Here is a 15,557-nt window from a genome sequence, read left to right on the forward strand (position 1 = left end):
TGCAGCATTTTATTTGGTTAGATTGATCCTGTGATTGTATAGCAGAAACAACAAATAATCTGTTTCCACATGACTTTTCCCTCGCATCCTGGAAAATCACTGTAATGCTATTTCTTCATTCAGGGCTTCCCACACGAGAAGGAAGGATTACCTCTGACTCCCTGCAGGCACCCATCACCTCATTTTCACCACAGAGGGGAAAGGATGTGCTTTGCTCATGGGCCATGTGGATCCATGGGTTGAGGCCAGTGGTGTGAGGGACAAGGCCAAGGGGTGCCCTTGGGTCACAACAACCCATGGAACTCCCCAGGATGGGGCAGAGGGGCTGGGAATGCCCAGTGGGAAGTGCTCTGGGCTGGGGGACAAGGGGGGGCTCCATCTCAGAGCTCTTGTCCAACCCCAGTGACTCTATGGGTGCTCTCCCCATGCCTTGCTAAGAACCACGGGTGGAAGGAAGGATTCTGAGAAGAGCAAGAGAGCTCAACAACCTTTGTGCCCCATTTTTGGAGGGTGCCGTGGGGTGAAGCTCAGCAAGGAAGTTGAAATGAGCATAAATAGCCAGACAGGAGATTTTAAGATTGGGAAACCACATCTGACTTCCTGCCACGGAGGATGTGATAGACGAAAAGATAGTGAAACTTTTTTTGAAGATGACCTGTCAGCCTGTAGGCAATTACTGACAGTACAGGTGACCCAGCACCCACGGAAGGGGAGCCCTAGAAATAACCCAGCTGAAACGCTGGAAAACTTGCAGCAGTCACCACCAAGGTGAAATTAAATCTTATCTAGTGCTCCAGGCAACTTTAGAGGCCAAAAGTGAGGAAGACACAAGTGGCAAGGCAATGGGGCCAGTTCTCTGTTGCAGTCCATGTTACAGAAAGCTCCTGGAATGGGAGGCAAGGATCGGTGAGCCAGGGGCATCACTGCCGCAGTCAACTTTGCTAGGCTGGATTCAGCCCAAGCAGAAAAAAACCCCAACCCTTATCTTCCTTCCTGCAAGGAATGGCCTCACCCTGAGGGGTGTTCAAGAGGCTGGGAGCGTTTCAGCCTGAACACCGACACCTGGGCCACGCTGGCCATGGAAGTTCCCATTTCCCCGAGGATCACCAACCACAGGTCTGGGGAAGAGGCAACTGATTCAGGGCACGATGGTTTATGTGACAATTATCCTGCTTACGCAAAGGACACTTCACCAGAAACACTCACTGCAACAGCCTACCAGAGATTACAAGAAAAACCTATGTCATCATGTGTGAATCCACCACATGGCAAACTCACAAAAGCGTTGGAAAGTGGAACTGAGCAAACTCAAAGCAAGGAATTCATTTATTCCAAGAATTAAAGAGTTCCTTGACTTAATAAGGCTAAATAACTGGTCTCCAACATCATATTTGACTTCAATTGATGTTGCTTTAGAAATAAAAAACAGTCCTGAATGGGAAAAAAAAAAAAAAGTTCAGCTAAGAGATGCCAAGAATATTCTTGAAAATTGGCAATGATGACTGTCTTCTTCTCTGGAAATCAGAGGCAAAAGGTAGAGTTTAGATGGCAGAGTCTCAAAATCAGTCACAAAACCTCAAGCAGCTGATGAGTGGGCCAGGCTCTCCACAGCTAATATGGGAATCAGCCAGCTTGCTTGCCCAGCAAGAAGGCCAAAAAACAAAGGACAACATGAAAAATCTGATAAAATTTCCATGAAAAAGAAGAGTTATTGGGATACAGATCCTGTAAAAACAATTATAGTGTACTACTCAAGTCCACATATTCTTTATGTCATTCCAAGAGCCTCTCTGCAGGTGATTTGTTATATGCACAGTGCCACCAGGGAAAGCAGATGGGAAAATGCCCAGTATTTCTGTACATTAGGATTCTGGAATTTAGTTATGCCACAAATAAACTTTTAATCACAGAATCCCAGAATGGTTTGGGTTGGAAGGGACCTTAAAGCCCATCCAGTGTCACCCCCTGCCCTGGGCAGGGACACCTTCCACCAGCCCAGGTTGCTCCAAACCCCGTCCAGCCTGGCCTGGGACACTCCCAGGGTTGTTTGAGAGTTATTTAAGGGCAGTCTTACTTTTGGAGGCCCAGCTTAAGACAGCAGAGAACAAAACCTCACCCTTCAAGATCCTGGGTGCCCCAGGCTCTCCAAAATGGAAAAACTCCAAGAATGCAAACACTTAGGCAATAATTTCTAAAATAAAACGATACACATCTCAGCTACAACACCTGACTGCACAGAGCTGTTTGTTGAATATATTCCTTTAAAACACAGGTGAAGGGAAGGAAAACACCTCCCCCCCACCTTGTTTTACATTCTCTCCTGGACCTTTGGTAAAACTTTCCACTCTGGGGTGTGCTGGTCAGGAACTGCTGCCTGCCAGAACCTCAGGAATCCCCCTCAAAAAGCCTCCTTGGTACTGTGGAAAGAACTGTTGGCTGAATGTTTTAGAGCACCAGATTGAGCCTCCAAAAGCCTCCCTCACTTGGCCTTAGTTGCAGCAAGGAGCTCAGCCAAATACTAAATAATTCTAGGCCAACGCCTTTTAAAGATTTTATTACAATCAGGAGAGTTCTGTTCTTACATATCTTTAACTTTTCCACACCTTCATTCCTTCTTCTGCTTCTCTGCTGTAAAACAGGGATGGGTTTAAAGGAGCAACTTCAGAGGAAATATTAGAATAAGCTTTTATTTAAGTATTATGGCACCAAGGTTGTGGGTTTGATCCCCATATGGGCCATTCACTTAAAGGATCATCACTCAGTGACCCTTGTGGGTCCCTTCCAACTCAGGCTATTCTGTGATTCTGTGTATTTATGTTTTTGGGGGGAAGAAACAATCATACAAAGCTGCCTGATGTGCTCGGGCTTCAACAGCAGGTGACAATTCCTCTGCATTACAGTGATGCAGTGGTTTCACACAGGAACCAGCCACAAAAACAGCTAAAAACACAAAGAGCTGCTAAAATTAACAGCTGGCTTCTAGTCAGGTGGGGCACGTCCACAAGGAAATTGAGCTGAAAGTGAGGCAAATGTTTCCTTTCAGTATCTTCTTTGATTCCTTTTTCAATTGGTCTCACATTTTTCAGGCTCTGCTGCCGCTCCAGCCCTAACACCAGGGCACTGTGGGGCTGCAGGAAGGGCTGCACACACGAGGAGTTTCATCATCTCCCACTCATCGTGACTCAACAAACACTACAAACTTTCACGTCCTCAGCTCCAAATACGAGCTCTGCTCGCCGTCTGCAGCGAAGGGACAACTGTGCAGCACTTCCTCTGCTCCCCACGGCCAGGACACCGAGCTGTGACTCAAGGAAATTAAGCCTGGACCTTCGAGTAAAAGCAGTCGTGAGCAAACCCCTGGCACTGACATTTTGCAGTTTCTTTGAACGCCGTCAGTAAAATTTATACGGAAATATTTTATGGCTACTGCCAAGCTGGAGTCTAAGTAACAGAAATATACGTTTTACCCACAAGGACACAGACAGAGGCAAATACAGACATGCCTGAGACATATTTTTGAGGGGAGAGATTAACTGACACACACTGTGAACGATTTTGCATACACGAATAACTTTATAACCAACTGATTTAATAATCCACTGCCCAACACATGTCCTTGAGAAGTTGGACACGTTTGTAGCAGAAAGTACATCCATGCCAGTGGCCTTTGTGCTGTACCCAAGCCCCAGGCAGAGCAGACAGGCTGCAGCAAAGCCCAGCTGGCCCCACACGGGCTCCCTTCCTCTTTCTGTGCCAGGGCTCTCACAACTTCCCTGCAGCTCTGCCATCCCTGCCCAGACAACAAGTTCCTCCTCCTGTTCTTTCCTTGGGGCTTGACTTCTCTGTCCCAGCACTTCAGCTGAGGTCAGAGGAACACCTGCAGTAACTCCAAGCTGTGGCACCGGCTCTGGTCATCAGCTCTGCTCATCTACCAAGAAACCTTTGAATTGGGTGGCACTTCATTTTTAAACAGCTGCCTTAAGTGCTACCAACCCAGCCACTATGAACTGATCCACAGCATTGCCAACTGGAAACAGGTTAAAACTGACAATAACATTTTCATACAGTTATTGGAAAATTTTCCATTTATCATAAGAAATAAAAAATAATCTTTTCTCCCCTGCTATCTGATTGTACCAGTACCAAGAGATTAATTACATCCATGGTCACAGAGCTGACAAAAAAGCAGCAGCCTCTGGGTACCCAAACCTTCAGGAATGTGATACAATCTCAGTCATTAAGGAGCTTCAAGAGATGATCTCAGAAGTAAAAGGACAGCAATCAAAGTCATGAAGAAACTCCAGATTTACACAGTCCCCTGTTAAAAGAGCTTTGCAAAATAAGAGATAAAAAGGGGACTTTCTTGAAGATCAGTTGAGAAAACTTAGGTGACCTATGACCACTGTAACCATGACCTGACCTCTGACCAAACTGTCAGAGTTTGGTAAGTTCTTCTAATTCAACTCTTTCTTAAGACACCAAGGGTTTGCTGTCTCTCCTGTCAACTCAAACTCTCTCTCAGCCTATTAAAACACCCGCTGATGTGCCAGCTCTGTGGTGAAAGGGAAATGACTGACACATTACAGGGCAGAGATTACACAGGGGAGGTGCTCAAGCACTTTTTAACAACAAATGTCAACTTATCACAAAACACAGAGTTGTCATAAGGGAATTACACCGGTTTTAACAAAGGGGAAATTAAATCAAAGCAACCACTATGTGACCAGCATAGGCCCTCTCATTTAATATCATAAAACCCTGGAATGGGTTGGGTTGGAAGGGATCTTAAAGCTCATCCATTCCCACCCCTGCCCTGGGCAGAGACACCTCCCACCAGCCCAGGCTGCTCCAAGCCCCGTCCAACCTGGCCTGGGACACTCCCAGGGATCCAGGGGCAGCCACAGCTTCCCTGGGCACCCTGTGCCAGGGCCTGCCCACCCTCACAGGGAACAATTCCTTCCCAATATCCCATCTAATTCTCTCTGTATCAAAAACACCCTTATAAAAAATTAGTTGGATTAAGGAGGAAAAGGACTCAAACAACAGCACCAGAAGAACAGTTGGGTTTGTATTTTGTCAAAAATGCCTAGGTCAAGAGATGACCATTGTTGCAGATGTACATTTAAGCACACATCCATATCTATGAAATTAAAGAACAGAAGTGTCTCAAGAGTGCATTTTCTTTTACAAATCCCCATTCTAGTCCATTTTTAAAAGGCAGAAGACAAGAGGAACAAGCAGAAAGTTTCTCATCACTTACATCCCCCAGGTCTACAATCACCTTCTCCCCAAAATGTAGTTTTATGTTTTTCCTACAAGGCCAGGCAGCAGCTGCTGATTTTGCATGGAGCTCTGGTTTTGCATGGGGAGTCCAAAGGCCCAGTTTTGGGGATGGAACATGCAAAGTGATGTCCAGGCCACAGCCAGAGCTGCTCCACGTTCAGCACAATGATCCACAGGTCCTGTTTGTTTTCCTGCTGAAAATCCTGAGATCATAAACAGGTTTTGGGATGGGCCAGAATGAAATCTCTATTTGGGGGCATTCATTTTTAGCATCCATTTGACAATGCAGCAAGTTAAATGCAGTTCTAGGAGTTAAACCCTATTTATAATCTCTACCCTTGAGACACAGGGGTGGTAACAGGGAGAAGGGGGAAATAAACAAACAAAAAAATAATTCCATGCTTCAATAGAAAGATCTGGCCTTGTGGTTTAATAGTCTGGCCAATGCCATGGAGCAGACAGGATGAGACAGCCTGTACACGTGCACCCAGTTATTATTCCAGATCTCCATCTACCACAACATCCCACCTGTCAGTCTTGTCTCTTGTGCATGTTTTATAAAATGCATTTCCTGGGGGGCTGGGACTACCCAGTTATCACAAGAAATACACACTTCTACAGATCTTAAAGTGTGATCTCTGTGTGTGCAGAAATAAATATACAGCCTTCTAATCCTGGTGAATATAAAAGGATAATTCATTGTAGACATGTACATTCCAACAGATCTTAGCTAAGGATATGAGCACTGATAACACCAGTAGGAAAAGTTTTACTGATTTACGTTGACATCATTCTAAGGAAAATATCAGATGAATATCAAAGGTGAGTCAGTTCAATGGCTTTACTATCAGATAATCACAAAAAAAACCCCACAGATGTGACTGAGACTAATCACATGTAAGTTCTAAACTTGTGTATGTGGAAGCTTTTGACCCTGTACTTTCTGTCTCCTCCCTAAATATCCATATTTAAGGAAGCTGAGAGGATGAGAAGACACGGATTTTTGTTTGCAGGCTACTTTATATGTTGAAAAATATGCTTGAAAAATAAGACACAAATAGTGCTGGATCCTTCTCTCCAGGCTCTAGGATGCACTGTTATCAGAGCTACCACTCATGTGGAGGGAGATTAAACATCACAATTCACGAATTTAAACTAATTTAATTGTAAACAGAGCTGTGCAGCCTGGCCAGCAGCACAGAGTGTGCTCAGAGACACACCACAGGCAGGATCCACCTCACTAACTCTGACACCACCCTCACAAGAGTCTGCACCTTGCACACAGCAAGGGGCACTCCCAGCGTGCTGTTTCTGGGGTCTGGTGGGTTATCTGTGTAAAATCACGTTGATTTTATCATGGAGGCACCTGTCTTCCCTCCAGGGAACGCTCACTCACACACTGACTCCTGCTCTGGGTGTGCTGCCCGCCCAGATGCCCAAATCATCCATCACCACACGGAACTCCCAGCACGCAGCAAATGTGTGAGCTGAGGTGGAAAGTGTCCTGTCAGCAACCTGCCTTCTGGGAAAGGGAAACACACCGGGAGTAAAGCTGCAGTGCCCGTGCTGCCTGGCACAGCTGCCAGCTGAGACAGCACCAACACAGCTTTAGGGTGAACACAGCCTATAATGGGCATTAGAGGAAGTGAATAAAACCTGTACATCTGTCAATACAGGTCTGAGATGTCCCCATGCCAACGCTGAGGGCTTATTTTATACAGACACTGTGTCATTCTACAGTGTCACAGAATTCCAGAGTGGGTTGGGTTGGAAGGGACCTCAAAGCCCATCTCAGCCCCTGCCACGGGCAGGGACACCTTCCACTAGCCCAGGTTGCTCCAAGCCCTGTCCAACCTGGCCTGGGACACTTCCACAATATGCTCACACTGGAGAACTAACTGATACTTCCAAGCCCACAAAATCTCACTTTCAGTATTGCCACAGTGTTTTTCATTTTTAAAAATCAGGCTTAAGTGTTCACTAGTTCCCTTTACCTTCCCCACAGTCTGTTTAAAAAATAAAAGATAAAAAAAAAAACCTGGGGGCTTCTTGGTGCTTTGTTTGCTCCTTTTTTGGGGATCACTTTCCCCTGTCCCAGAGACCACCTCCTGTCCCTGCCCAGGGGCTGAGTAACTCTGCTCCAGACGTTGACACACAGGCTACTGGAAATTGGTACAGGCAGGAAATTTGGATCATCTGAGGTAAACAGTAAATGAAAACCCTCAGGAAAGTCTGAATACCAGGCTGGTGAGGGGCTGCCTTTTTTTTTTTAAAGAAAGAATTCTTTTGAAAGTATTCTGTTACTACATCACGTTATTATAACCTAGGGCAGTGATGAGATAATTTCCATTACCAAGGCAGGTTCTGGGATTTGTTTTCCAGACTACTGAGAAAGACAGTTATATCACTGAGGCACAGCAAACACAGACATGAGAGTTCATCACCTCACAGGAAGATCCTGCTGCCCCCATCCATGAAATCAAAAAGAAATCCTTCCACAAATTAGGCAGAGTTTCTGTTTAGAAAGAGATATATGAAACAAAAACAGACCGGCTGTAACCTCAAAAGTGTGCCATGAGTGCCTTTAACTTTAGGAAAGGACTTGGTTTTGTTGCTTAAATCTTCTCCAGACTGTAAGGCATCGATGTTTTTGACATGTACTTGCCCATTAATGTCAAACAATTAGTCAAGAATTCAGTTTTGCTCCACAGAGGTCACTCCCCTTCCGTGGATACTGCCCTGAAGGGTACAGGGGCTTTGATCCACAGCAGTAGCTTGTATCAGGTGAAGAGTAAAATGTTTTGGTTTGAAATTTGAATTTCATCTCCCATCTCTCAACTCCATGCATTAACCATAGGCCATACCATACTCTGACAGGCTTTTATCTCTTGAGCCAGAAAGTTTCCATGGAAAACCCAGCATTTTCTCACATTCTGTAGTTCTTTTTCATACATGGAACCTGTAGGTACAAGCAGGAGACCCCTCCTTCTCTGGCTGCTATGTGAGCCTGTCCCCAGTATTTTCCAGTCCAAGCCATTGAATCAACTTAATTCCATTTGAATTCACAGTCACCAAGTCTCCAGAGGAGCACCAGTTCCACTGCCAGTGCTGTCCCCTTCCAACTCCTGCTCCAGTTCCACTGCCAGTGCTGTCCTCTTCCAACCTACGTGGAAGTCAGTGAAGTTGCCACATCCCTGAACGTTGCACATCAATTAAGGCACTCAAACAGAGCCATTCCTGTTACTCCTGAAGCAATGTGCACCTGGCAGTGCATTCAGTCCCTTGCCATTGCCAGGAACACATGGCAAGGGAGAGCAGAGTTTATCCAAAACACCACTGAGGTTGCTCAATGGCTCTGCAAGAACACCTCCGAGGGAAACACTCAAGGCTCACCCCATTCTCGTTATTTTTTACCCTTTGTATGATGAAAAGCCATGAACTGAAGGGAAAAGCTAAGGCAAAACCAGGTTGGCTGAAATATTTCCCATTCTAGCTGCTTCAGGCCAGCTGGCAAAAGTAACCTATGCAAAGTGGCATGAAAATCATGCTCCTGATAACTACATTCAGTGAAACACACTCAAGTTATAATGAAACCTTAGTGACGCAGTAGCATTAGATAAGTTTCCTTTTTTACTTTTTTTTTTTTTTTTTTTGGCTTTTTGTCTAATTCTTCTAAGAAAAACAAGTCATAAACAGCACTCAGTGTCAAGAGTCAAACTGGTGTTTTTCCAGTGCAGACGGGCTGGCCATGCAGGAGGAGATTAAATTATGTGATCCAAGCATAAATCACTATTTGCATTTTCCTTTTGTTATGGGTGCCTGCCATAACAGAACAAGAGAGTCAGAGAGGTGGGCAGGGATAACGTGGAGATTTGAAGAGACAAGAGTGGCAGAGTGACAGAAAGAAAATAAAATACACACATTAGTTTTAAGTTCATGGTTTCTCTCTGGAATTCTTAGCAGGCTGAACAACCCTTAGTAACCACAAAGCAGCTGATCCCATGCATCAATGGTTTCATGCATATCTGACCCTACTGAGATGCACAGGAGCGTCTTTCTGCAGGAACGCCCACTGCAGACACGAGTCCTACCCACACCATCGCTCCTCCCTCGGGATGGGAGCTGTAACCAGGAGTCTGCCAGGAGCCTCCACCTGGGCAGGTTCACACTCAGCAGTTCAGGTGGCCCAAGGGATTCTTTCCAAAGGAAAGCAAAGCCCTGCACAGCTCCACAGGGGTCTCCCAGCCCCAGCAGCTCCAGCAGCTCCACTCACACCAGCTCAACCCAGTGTCAGCCCCAGGGAAGGGACAAAACCAGTGCCAACCCCCGAGCTACCGGGGGAGCACCAGCACAGGACCTGGCCCTACCACGGAGGCAGCAGCTCCTCCAGGTGACACAGCAGGACTGGGGAGAGGTCGGACAGGACTCTACCTGTGATGGCCCGTTTGGTGCCAAACACACACGGGTAACCCCATGAAAGCCAGTGTCCCAGGCCAGGCTGGACGGGGCTTGGAGCAACCCTGGCTAGTGGAAGGTGTCCCTGCCCGTGGCAGGGGGTGGAACGAGGTGGACCATTACGGTCCCTCCCAAACCAAACCACTCTGGGACTCCGGTCCGCGACCAGACACCGGTAACTACAGACACGCACCGAACTCACAGCCAGGGGCTCTTACAGGCGCTCTCCTGCCACCAGACCCAAAGCAAAGCCACCGCCGCAGACGCTTTGCGAAACTCTGCCTGCCCAGCCCCGCTTCCCCCCGGGCTGTCCCCGCGGCTGCCTCTCCCCAGCGCCGGCCGGGGGAGCGCGCTGTGCCCGCACCGGGACCGGCTGGGGCACAGGAGCACTGGGACCGGCCGGGACATGCACGGGAGCGCTGTGCCCGCACCGAGCCCGGCCGGGGCACAGGAGCGCTGTGACCCCCGCACCGGGACCGGCCGGGGCACAGGAGCACCGAGCCGGACGGGGCACAGGAGCGCCGTGCCCGCACCGAGCCCCCCGGGGCACAGGAGCGCTATGACCCCCGCACCGCGCCCACCTCCGCCGGGCACCTCGCCCCGGCACGCACCGAGCACCGCACCCCGCGGGGCTCCGCTCCGCTCCCCCGGCCCCGCTCCCCGCCCGGCCCCGCTGCCGCCCCGCGCTTACGGCTGCCGGTCGGGCGGGCTCGGTGCGGGCTCCGCGCTGGGCTCGTCCCGCTGCCCGTGCCGCTCCCGGTCCCGCTCCCGGTCCCGCTGCCCGCGGGGGCTCCGCGCTCCGGTCGGGACGTGCCGCGCAGCCACCGCCTCTTAAGGAGGCTCGAGGTGCCGGCAGCGCCGGAGGGGACAGCGGCCAGGGGTGACAGCCGTGGGGCGGCAGCGCTGGGGCTGAGCGGGGCAGCTGCGGCGCTGCCGGGACAGCGGCCGAGCGGCGGCCAGGCCGGTCCCCAGCGGAGCGGGGGCAGCCCGGGGGGGCGGGCGGCCTTAAGGGCGCTGCCGTGAGGTGATGGGGCGGGCGGCAGAAAGTAATAATAAAGTAAATGGAGCTCGTGTTAAAATCGCGCTCGTTTAAAACATCCGCGCCGCGGCGGATCCCCGGTGGGATTTTGCCCGCCGCGAGGTGTTGGGTTCGGCAGGTGCGACCGCAAAACACGCGTGGGCTGTAAATACCTAATTAACAACATCTGCGTGTCATCCACGGCACTGTCACTCACAAATTCTTCCTTTTGACAGGATGAATGTTAAAACAGTGGCATCTGTTTCAGTAGAAGACAGTAAAATAAATAATAAATGTGTGGTCACATTCAGATCTCTAAAAAGCACCCACAAAACTTAGCAGGGCAAATAAGTGCAGGGACAGTGCCTCGACCACATTTTGGCTGGTCTCTCCAGAGGAGGAAGGAGAATGGGGGATTAAGGGCTGGTCTGGATTGGCTTTGATTGCAACGCTGTCATTTTTATTAATTCTATCACTTTTGCCCTTTGAGATGCTCTAAGATGACCTTAAACTTCCCTTCCACTTCTGTTCTGCTTTGAAGGAATTAACATTCCAGTATTTTGAAATATACATAAGAATATTTATAAATATAAAAAGTATATAAACACACCGAAGAGCATTTATAAATATTATTTGCTGCATTGTTTGCTGCTCAAGGGGCAGTGGCCCTAAGCTGAAGGAGGGCAGAGTCAGATGGGGCATTGGGAAGAGAACCTTCCCTGTGAGGGTGGGCAGGCCCTGGCACAGGGTGCCCAGAGAAGCTGTGGCTGCCCCTGGATCCCTGGAAGTGTCCCAGGCCAGGTTGGACAGGGCTTTTAGTGCCTAAACTGGAGCTCACTTCTTCGACAGCTGTGGTCATAAAAAAGCAAAGATGAAGGGGGGAGAGGGAAAGGCTTCAGTGACGCGACTGGAACCTCCTCAAAGTGCAGAAAACCAAAGGATTCTCCTCCACAAGTGAAGGGCACGTAAGGACTGCTCATATTCTTAATGTCTGGTAAAGCGGCAGCCACAATTAGAGGACAGCAAGCCAGAAGCCTCATTTTCTCCATCATCCTGCCGCTCCCCTGCTGTGCTGCACTGCAGGAGCTGAGCCACTCTGGCCACCCCTTTTGCCCTCGTGGTCTGTCTCATCTCGCAAGGGAAAAAAAGGCAGGGTAGGAAAGTGTGTGCCCCAAGTGCTGTCACAGAGAAGGGCGAGTTTGTGTTTAGAGAGCAAACCAAGGGCTGCCAGCTCAGAAGGCACTTGTTTGATGTGGACACCCACATCCTCGCCGTGCCTATTTGGGGGAACATGACCCAGGAGAGTGCAGCAAGCCCATGACAGTGCCGTTGTTCGGGGCCTTTTGTCTTCCACGTCAACCGCCGTCTGAAGATCACCTCATCTCTGGGTAGGAGAGGACTCTAAAATGTGTCAGAAGAGCTCACTGTTGGTCTTGAGACCTGTAGAAATGGCAAAAGGCGTGAATAAAATTGCTCTTACCGAGTTAGTTCCCTTCTCCCCTTTGACTGGCAAGGCTGAGGGTCTGACCACCTTGTCTGTGCTCTAAATCCCCCCAGTACACTTATTTTTAAGTGCCCAGGACACTGGCTGAGCACAGGCAGAGTTTCCAGAGCTGCCTGTGTCTCAGATGTGACTGTAAGCACCCACAGCTCCATTGCAGGTGTGATCCATATTCCTGGAGCTCTTGTTGCTCCACTGTCTCCCTGGCACGGCCCTGCTCCAGCCACAAACTCCTGTGGAGCCACGTGCTGCTCACAGCCCTGATCAGCTGCCCCTGAACTCTGCCAAGGAAGGGTCATCTGCAAGCCCAGGGTTTATCTCCAGCTCTCTTTCTTGGCATTTTAAAGTTATCCAAAGCACGATTCCCAGTGTTGTATTTCCTGTGGTTTTACAGATAGCAAATGCTGGCACAAACACAGCCCCCAGCAAACAGGGGAACTCCAGTATTTCCAGCAAAACTCCCAGAGTTACTTCTGATAAGCAAAACTCTGATTTTTCGCTCTGTCCAAGGAAACAACTCAGACAATTTTACGTTATGACTGTTCCTGTTATTTCATATCATTGGTTTTGGTCTTAGTCCTACTTCTTCATGAAAATTACGGGTGGTGTTTCACGATTTATTTATTTTTTCCCATGACAAAGGAAGTTTAGCAGCTGCCTCCCCCCACCTCTCATTCTTCCCCACGCACTCTGCAGGTCCTTACTCACCCTGCTGTGCCTGTGGAAGGTTTTGTGGGGTCCTCATCAACTAATCTTGGAATGGGTAAAGAAATCTTTCCACTGTCTTTTATGTGAAGTTTGTTTTTCTAATTTCAGACGATTTCGACCCACTAACAACTATCTTGTGCAAGCTCACAAAGACCTCCTCTGAAGCAGAATTGTAAGGGAAGCCACGACAAATTCCAGAGGCCCTTTTGATGTGCCCTCGAGGGCATCAGAGCTCAGGCTCAACTTTAGGCAAACCAGGGAAAAGTGAGAGTGGGAATATCAGCACAAACAAGCCACTGAGTCAACCCAAAGGGGTGTTTCGTCAGATGCTCAACACAAACCCACTATTTTCTTCCAGACACTTCATGATGTATCAGAAGAGGACCACTCTTTGATCAGGCTTACAAACCCAAGGTGTTCCACGGAGGGCTCCACATTCCTGAGGCATTGCTCAGATATTTGCTCTTGTCAAGGTAAAATAGCTCTCTTTCTGTGGTGAAAATCATTCAATCTGTTACCTGTAACACCACGGGGGAGAGGACAGTGTAAATCTTACTATTAAGATTTCTCCTAGTGAAAAATAGCCATTTGCATATCCATTGCCTCACCTGAAATGGTGTAGCTGGGGCCCTGCCTGAAGCTGCCTCTTCAGGCTGCTGCCTCCTGCCATTGACACCTGGCACAATAAATGCACCCCCAATTTCCAGTCTATTCCTCTAAGACAATTTAACAGACATATATGTCACAGAAAAGTGACATTTCCTCTAAGCCCACTTTGCCTCTGCCCTTCCTCCCCCACACCCACATGCAAACATTTCCCCTACCACTTAAAAAATAATTAATAACTCTGGAGGACTTTCCACTGGGAAGGAGAAAAATTTGCAGTCAAAGGGACTTCTGAAGGGAGTTCTCTATCAGATGTCTGATTCCTTGGTATCCCTTCCCTTTTTTCCCCCCCTCCTGCCACCCACAGGGTGGTTGTCTGGGGTTGTGGCCGAGTCACCCATGGAAATTATGGAAACAAACACGCAGGGCTAAAATAACAGCAGGTTTCAGACACAGTCCTGCCATCCTGAAATATCTCCTGAGAGCCTGAAGTGCAGCACGTTGGGGAAACCTTCACATCAAGGAAGAAGTCAGTGTCTGTAATTGCCTGCTATTGTATCTCCAGTGTCTGGCCCCATAAAATGACAGGATGACAGGATATCTGCCTGCAAGGGACTTCAGGACGTTCCTCCCCAACCTCCAGCTCAAAGCAGAGGCAGCTCTGGGGTCAGACCGTGCTGCCCAGGGCTTGATCCAGTGGGAACTTGGAAAGCTCCGAGGACAGAGGTGCCCCTGGAACAGGTGCAGTCCAGACTCATGGAAATGCTGCCTGCTTCAAAAACAACACTCAGCTGTTTCTTTAGAAACAAGTTCCTGCCCTGGACAGGACAGAGCAAATTGACCACTTGCTGTGTGTCCTCTGTAGAGATCTCACCCACAGGTTCCTCACAAGGAAGCAGAAAGGAACCCACAGGTTGTACGAAAGCCACTTTTCGGGAGGTAAAATATTTTGGTTAAACAGCTGAGGGTGGTGTTTGGACAACCTTGTTTGCCCTTTTGAGAATAATGGCACCATAACCATTCCCACACTGTTATTACCGTTACGGGTCACAGGTTTTATGCAGAGTTCATGCAGGTTCTTCAAAGGCAACGCTGCACCTAAAGGGTAACCTGCACATTTCCTCTCCTAAATGAGGCCATTGCTCTACTAATGCCTTCTTTTTTTTCCACAATAACCATTATTCCTCTGCTTCTCTCTCTCTTAACTAAAATCAGTCCGATTTGGCTTTGCTTTGCTTTGCTGTGACCACAAGAAGAGACTCAACACCCACATCAGAAATTAAAATGGGAACCCAGGAGTGTGAAAAAAAAATCCAGGTGTGACAGACCAGAGTGAGGAAGCTCTTGAGAAATGTGTTTCCTGAGGGTTGCATCTTCTGCTTTCAAATCTTTGGGTTATTTTGTCTGTGTTTTTCCCATGTCCATAAACACAGTTAGACATAAAACCCCTGCACCAGTGACATGAGACACTGCACTGGGCAGAGAGTGTGGGTTCATTTTTAGTATGTCCTCATATTCAGTAAAGTTCCCAGATATTATCAAAGAGTCCTTGACTACCAGGAAACCTTCTTCCCTAATGCCCTAAATCCACTATATTATTATGACAATACCAAAGCTCATAAAAACATTCCCTAACCACAGAGAAACACTCTGAAAAACAATCAACTCTAATAGGACATTTTATTAAACAAAGATAGTTATGGACCCTCAGTCTTTTTCCATCACAGGCAAATAAAGGTATTTTTGTGTGCTGAGGCTGAATCTGAATTTTGAAAATACTTGTAGAAGAGCAGAACTACAAGGTACAAATGCAATCTGGTACCAAGCAAAAAGAGCTCTTATACAGAACCATCTCTCAGCCTGCAGTTTTTAAACTTGGGAAGAATTGAGCCCAGATTTGCAGAACTGAATAATTCTTTTACATTTGCAGAATGAGGAAATTATATCTTTTTCTGGCTTTGTTTTTGTTTGGCACTGTGAGGAGTA

At 48.0% G+C, this 15,557-nt stretch overlaps 1 protein-coding gene across 1 annotated transcript in view; it reads right to left on the reverse strand.

Annotated features, from left to right (window-relative positions):
* The window catches only part of PLA2G4A (phospholipase A2 group IVA), a 67,532-nt gene extending 57,022 nt beyond the window's left edge, over positions 1 to 10,510 (reverse strand). Inside the window, exon 1 of the mRNA XM_050307250.1 lies at positions 10,430 to 10,510. The gene's annotated coding sequence lies outside the window, so the exon portion shown is untranslated. The remainder of the gene's footprint in view (positions 1 to 10,429) is intronic.
* Between the last annotated feature and the right edge of the window lie 5,047 nt (positions 10,511 to 15,557).

This window comes from Myiozetetes cayanensis, unplaced genomic scaffold, assembly GCF_022539395.1.
Source record: "Myiozetetes cayanensis isolate MyiCay16 unplaced genomic scaffold, myiCay2020 scf12, whole genome shotgun sequence".
Lineage (NCBI taxonomy): Eukaryota > Metazoa > Chordata > Aves > Passeriformes > Tyrannidae > Myiozetetes > Myiozetetes cayanensis.